The sequence below is a fragment of the Bombus pyrosoma genome, linkage group LG9 (assembly GCF_014825855.1).
Source record: "Bombus pyrosoma isolate SC7728 linkage group LG9, ASM1482585v1, whole genome shotgun sequence".
Classification (NCBI taxonomy): domain Eukaryota; kingdom Metazoa; phylum Arthropoda; class Insecta; order Hymenoptera; family Apidae; genus Bombus; species Bombus pyrosoma.
The window spans coordinates 7919867-7926598 of NC_057778.1; positions in this window are offsets into that span (position 1 = coordinate 7919867).

Genomic DNA, 6732 nt, shown 5'->3' on the forward strand with positions numbered 1-6732 from the left:
GGGTGAATATAAAAGAAGCAAGAAATAGAACGCGAAGGAAGAGGCGGGCGAGTAGCTACGGAGACACACGGGGTCGACCGATAAAGAATAGAAAAAGTAAGAAAGAAATAGAGAGAAGGCGAGGCACAGGAGAAAAGAAAAGAAGGTGGAACATATTCACCGGAAGTCGCCCGTGCTCTCTGGGTGCCCCGCGATACACGTCACAATGCACAGGATGTGTACAAATAAGGGTATTTGTCTGGCAGTCCGATTGTAGGGTGAAATATACGATGACGTTAAACAGGCCCAAGTTGCATCCCTCGCGCGCGAGTTCGCCTGTGAAACATGCTGATCGGCGCCCGTTCGTTTGTGCCAGTTGCCAATAGAAAAAGGCCCACGAATAGAAGAGCCATTCATCTAGGCACCGTTTAGGGGTGGTATTCGGCCGACGAATCGTTCCTTCAATGGAGAATGACATTTCATTGTGCTAGGAATTTTTCTCACACCTGGACCGACGTGATTTCGTCGCGACGACCGCCGCGCCGTGCTCCAATGTTTTTATTATTGCACTGATTTTAAGACCCACTGGCTCTCATCGGACGTGATACTGCTTCTATCGAGATGCTCACGTTTTTCTCTTTTCTTCTTTTTGAACCAATTATAATTTCAGTGTGTATACATTGCGAGTAAGCCTTGCTACGAATGACAGAAGAATGATTTAATGCTTGACAAAAAATTTCATACGGCAAGATTACACGATCAATTGAATATTCGTATCTTATCTGTATCGTTTGAATCAAATATTTATCGTCGATTATAGGCAGACACGCAGTGATCAATCTTCAATGGTAAATATATCCGGCACACGCCGCACGTGATTCCCGAAACCCATTTAAACCTTTCACACGACCATGGATCGGGGGAGAATCTCGAGGGAATCTTGCTCCTGAATTGTCATCGTAGTTCGTGCATTCCTGCTAATGAAAAAAATTCGGAATGCATTTCGATTTACGACATTAATCGTCACGTTAAAAGGAGGGTGTCATTGTATAACGAAAACGTTAGAAATTTATAGCGGAGTTTTTTAAATAAAAATGTGATGTTTCGATCTTTCCGAAACATTCACTCCTCGATCGCGTCACAAAGCTTCGAGTAAACAATTTTGCATCTCATTACACTAACGACAACACAGAAATGGAAACATATTTTCAAAGATTTTCGCATTAATAGATCACGGGTCACCTCTGTTTAAAGTAGAAATCCGTGTTTGAAGTCTAAAGCCTTTTCATTCTCTAAACTTTTGAAATCCCAACGGAGATTTTTCTCCGACACCATAGGTGCGAGATGTTTTCCTAGGATCCGTAATCCGTAACCGTCTCGACCAACATTCCTTTCCCTAATCTCGGACCACGAACCGACCTTTTCCAACCAACCAACTATCGTCGTGTAACATCTTCCACACGATTTCTTTTTCCACACTCGCGAGCATTGTTTGTCGTTCTTAATCCTCCACACGTAGGATTACGTGAATCTCGATTTTCCGTCAGATTACGTGGTCCTTTCGAATACGAACGATGATGTTTCGTTCTCTTTTAAAGAGAATTCGAATCGAAGCCGCAGTCGCGACAACGCATATTCGTGATGGTCAAGATTTAGATCCTATCCATTCCCCTGTCGTCGAATTTCATAAAAAGCTGATTTTCTTTTTACGATAAACGATATAGGAACACGTAGTTCCGAAGTGAATGGCTGTTCCTTCTTGTCGAGGCTCGTGTATCATAAATTTTAATGTGATACAATAGAAAATTATAGTCATATTACCGAGCATTGCTCGAGCTTCACAATGGTATACTGAAGTGCGAACGCGTTCGAAGGGAACGAGAGAACGTGGTCTATAACAAAAGAAGTTTGCCTATCGGATTGTAAAACGCCGGGGCGCGTGAAGTTAAACCCGCGGCTTATCTGTCCTGGAAAAATATTGCGCCTCGCTTCGCTCGGCTTACATTGCTCTTAATCCTCGCATATGCCAGAGGAAATATTTTTCTCAAATATTATTTCAGAGTGTCCGCGTTTGCTCTTTCTCTTCGAAAGCCTCGTAACAATACTATCTAAGTAAGGGACGTTGATCAGCGAAACTGCGATCGACATTTTCAATTTTCCGATCGAGTTGACAACGGCAAGCGTCGCCTAATCTTAATCGTAGCGCGAAATTGTAAAGAATTATCCCCAAAAAAACACCTTGCGTGTGTCCATCTTTCTTCACGATCCGAAAAAATCGCATTCTGTCAGCTAACAGACGTGGCAAGGCGGAAAATTTAGGCCGATACTTTGTTCTGCTTCTATGAGCGCCGGCATGGTCCCAAGGAAAGCGCTTTCAAAGCTAGTTCTCGCGTCAACTACGCTGGCGACAAATTTTTATTGTCATCGGGGTGACATTAGCGCTGGCTTTCCTCGCCACACCGGCTGCCAAGCAGAATGAAAAGAGAAGAACGAAGAGATTTCTTCAAACGAGTCCCCTAGGAGGACAGGTGGTAACCAGAGGATCTCAAAATCGCTATTGAACATTTAGCCCGATACCTTACTTCTCCAGAGACTAGGTATCCGCCAATATGTTAGCCTGACAAATTCTTGAAACCGAAATTTATAACCTTCGACCGCTATAGTATCCCTTTTTACTTCCTTTACTTTTACTGTATTCGACTATGTCCTACATGATTGCACTTCGGATAAAATTTTGAAAATGATATGCTCTTAATATCGTACATTCGCCGTGTAATTTTAATATTACGGTGAAAATAAGAATCAACTAAAAAAGTCTCGTCAATGTCGCGTTGCTTCGAAATTTATCGTATCAAAAATTTCTCGAATATCAATTTTTCGCTTTCTCCTTCGTCAAATTAACGACGTCACCCTTGCCGTCGTTCTCGTGAAGCAGCCGCTGAAAACCTGGGCGGCAGCACGTTATCCGAGCAATTAAGGCTCGAAACGTTCTCGACATGGTACGGGCGAAAATTTTTTCCCCTTCGCGCTCTTCGTAAATCACGTGAAACCCGACGTTGTCACTCGGTTTTACAACCGCAGTAACTTCAAATTGGAATTTTCGTGTTGATTTAGGTTAGGACCTAAAAAAGGCGCCACCGATTCTACGACTTCCTCAATTCATTGTAAATCAATGGTTTTTCGTTCCATAGTATCCTGGAGTTTAGCCTTTGTTTCGAATACGCCACGACAGTGACTACTTGTTCGGTTTGCCTCGTCAACGTGACGGTAACAATTACCTAATTTACTGCGGCTGACTTTCGGTCGAAGTGAAAACTGCGGTTCGACCGCTACTTTTTGCACCCTTATCCCAAGGAGGTCTTTGTTGTCTGGTTGACTCAGGATTTTCAGAACTTTTGCAGCAAGAAATTTTCGAAGCTCCCTGTGGTTTCTACTTCTATGGTCTCTTGTAATAAAACCATACCTTCTGTAACTTTCTCCGAGATAACCAAGAGGTATACACGTAGTTTTCGAATTCTTTATCATTTTCGCAAAGCATCACCTGAGTTTATCCTGGTGAAACGAAAAATTCGGAGACAGCAGTGATTTCACGGCATAAAAGGTACGAAATTCCAGTTGATTTCTTATAATCTGTGTTCTCCTTCCGCCGACATTAATTCTTTTTTGTCGCGTAGCCGATGCATCCTACGTTATACCGCGGTCACTTTTTGCTGCGCACAATGGTCTACGGAGAATATTGTCCGATAATCTCGCATGCACGTGGTTCCACGCGTGTTCGGCTCGTTCAATGGGTCCGTGGCCCTGTCGTTTCGTTCGCGTCGCGGCGGAACAACCGCAGGCATGTATTCGTCCCGGGCCTGGTAATTGCAGTCGAAAAGAGAGTTTCGCTATGGTGGCTCGTAAAAAGCATGCGAATGCTGCAAAAACGACGCCGTTCGCATCCACGGCCCTTGATTGCCCGCACGACGGCTTTTTTCCGTATTAAGCGATGCTCGAACGATACTTTTTTCTGTAATCAAGCAACTTGCTTCGACCGCGATAGCCGTCCAGGAAATTTGTCGAAGATTCAACTTTAACAATCTTTTTTCTTTCATTTGTGGAAAGGATATTGATATTTTGCTTTGGTCAATTTGTTTTGGCTATACGACTTGAACTCTGCCCTGACGCAGAATATATCGGATCCAGATCGGCAAAAAATTAATTAGAACCGCGATCTTTCAACGGGAAGAGGACGAGGAACCAACTCATTTCCAACGACGAACGACGATCTATCCTAAGAATTCCTAGGGAACGTTCGAGCCGACAAGGGTCGCGGCGATATAAGTCGCATCAAGGATACGGTGCTTAAAGCGGCGAAAATTGGCCCGGTCACGATCCTCATGCTCTGTCTTACAACATTCATAATTCGTAAATAACAGCGTTGGGAGAGAGCTCTGTGCGGGCGCCACGGGTCCGCGGGCGTTTAGCATATTTTATATAGACGAAGAAAGAAAGCTAAGAGGCGAAACAGCCTAAAAAAAGACTTAAATAGACCAACGGCTGGAAGACAGCTGTAAGCGTCGACCTCCTATCGAATGTTTTAACTCTTTGTCTTCTTATTTTACCCTTTCCTTAATAGTTTTATCCTTCGCAAGAAACAACAAGTAACGAAACGAATGAGAAATTCCGAAATAAAATTAAGAATCAAAGAAGCATTGAGAACTAACTACAAGTTGAGCCAACTTTCTATCGGACCATTATGTTGTACAACATTCGTTTTGAGATATATCGTGGCTTGATTGATCGTGAAACTTCTACGTTATACAAGCTTTAATAATAAAATCGGTATAGCGTTTACCTTAATACCAACTTCGTTAATGGTAATCCGTGCAATAATGTTTTAAGCAGAGATTCGAGCGTAAAGGATTAATTTGTGGCTGGACGTTCAGACACGGAGAAGCTGTTGCGCAGTGATTGGCAGGGCGCGAGTATTGCATTGAAATTCAAATTAAAATTATGAAATTATCCGGGAAAAAACGAAGGGAACAGAGAGAGAAGTGGCGGCCAATTTTCGGGCAATTTCGTGGAGAGCCAACTGCCCCTGCCCCCTGCCTTCCATTCTTGTGCTCAGGATCCTGTAGAAAATAATGGGCCACGCCGTCGTCGGCGACCATATGGTCGCGTGGTAGAATGGCCCGGCCCAAGACGAACACTGAATAGCGAAAATTCACGGTCACTTTGACCTACACCGATGCTTCTGCTCACTTTCGGATGATAGATTGTCGGTGATCTGGTCTTTACCATCTTTCTACTTTTCTGAACGCGTCCAAGTCCTCAGGATGTCTGGCATCCTGCTTTTGACTCTTGATTTCCATCATTTTCGTGATAGGCATGAAAATTTAGAGCACATAAAGGGGAATTTTTCCTACTAGACGTCGGTTTGTCACTTTATTAGCCGATGTCTTTTATCGATACGCTCTGAATTGAATTGTTTGATCAGAGTGAACAGGCTTGTAATTATCACTTGACATGATTTGATACGATTATCTCAGATATCACGAGATTCGGCGGATATGAAGTACATAAACCGGTCGATCACGTACTTGCACTTTTAGCTTGCCGATGTTACGCTAGTAATTGTGAAATTTTTGCTGCAGCCGCTTTTCGAAACTCCATCCTCGTATGATTGATTAGTTAAAGAAGAAAACAACGATGTTCAAAACCTATTGAAATGAATGATGAATAGTTTTCCAGAGTGGCCTGCCAAAACGACCCTTATTCGACAGAAGGGCTTGAAAATCTTGGGCGTTCAAATTTTGTTCCTGAGAAAATACATTAAAAAATGAGTGGTTTCTATCAAATAATTCTTACTAGATCGCCGATGTTTATATAATCATAGGAAATTTAACGACGTAGAAAATGCACAAGATATACATAATACGCAGACACATAAAATATCCAAAATGCAGTGCTCGTTATGACGTTTGATAGGCAAAATAAATTTCTGTATAAATTGTATTCCTATTGGTGTATTCATTCAGAAATATAAATTCACACAAGCAGCCGCAATTTAATTATTACGTTTCACCATAAATTACGGATTAGCAACTCTAACTTACGAATAATCGAACGCCGTTGTACTCGAAGTAAACGAGGTTACCATCTGTTACAATTTTTCTAAACCGTATCCGCATCAAATCGGTCCAGGTACTCTCAAACCCCATGAAGAACCTTAATTTTCGTTTGAAAGCCGGTCGAATCCATCGCTGGATCGGAACTGAGAGGCAACCGCTTCGTTCGTCTCCACCTCCGCAACATTTTCGGCAGGCGACGGAGGCTGCACCTCCGCATGTTTTTTCCGTAAGATAAGTTTGGCCCGCGTGCCATATGTCGACGATCTCGAAAAGCGTTTTCCGATTTCTCGCGCGCGCACGCCACAGATGGCCACGCGTCCTTCTCGAGGATCTGGAAATTCTTGTTGCGCGCCACGCCGAATTTCCTACAACTGATTCTTTCAGGAAGAAGCGTCTAAAAAATTTATCCTGGCTCCTTCGTTCGAGTGGCTGTTCTGAACGATGGCTGAGCTCTTCGTCGAAGAGGCGGCATGCGACAATTTTTTGATACTCTGAAAGTAGCGATTATGGGCCATTAAAGTGATCACAGTTGAAGGAGACGTAACATTTTCGGCGATTTTCTGAGTAGAAGTTGTGGTTCGCCTTCTGAAGGAACACCTTCTTATTGCAAGCATTTGTGGGGATCTTAGGGTCCGCCGGG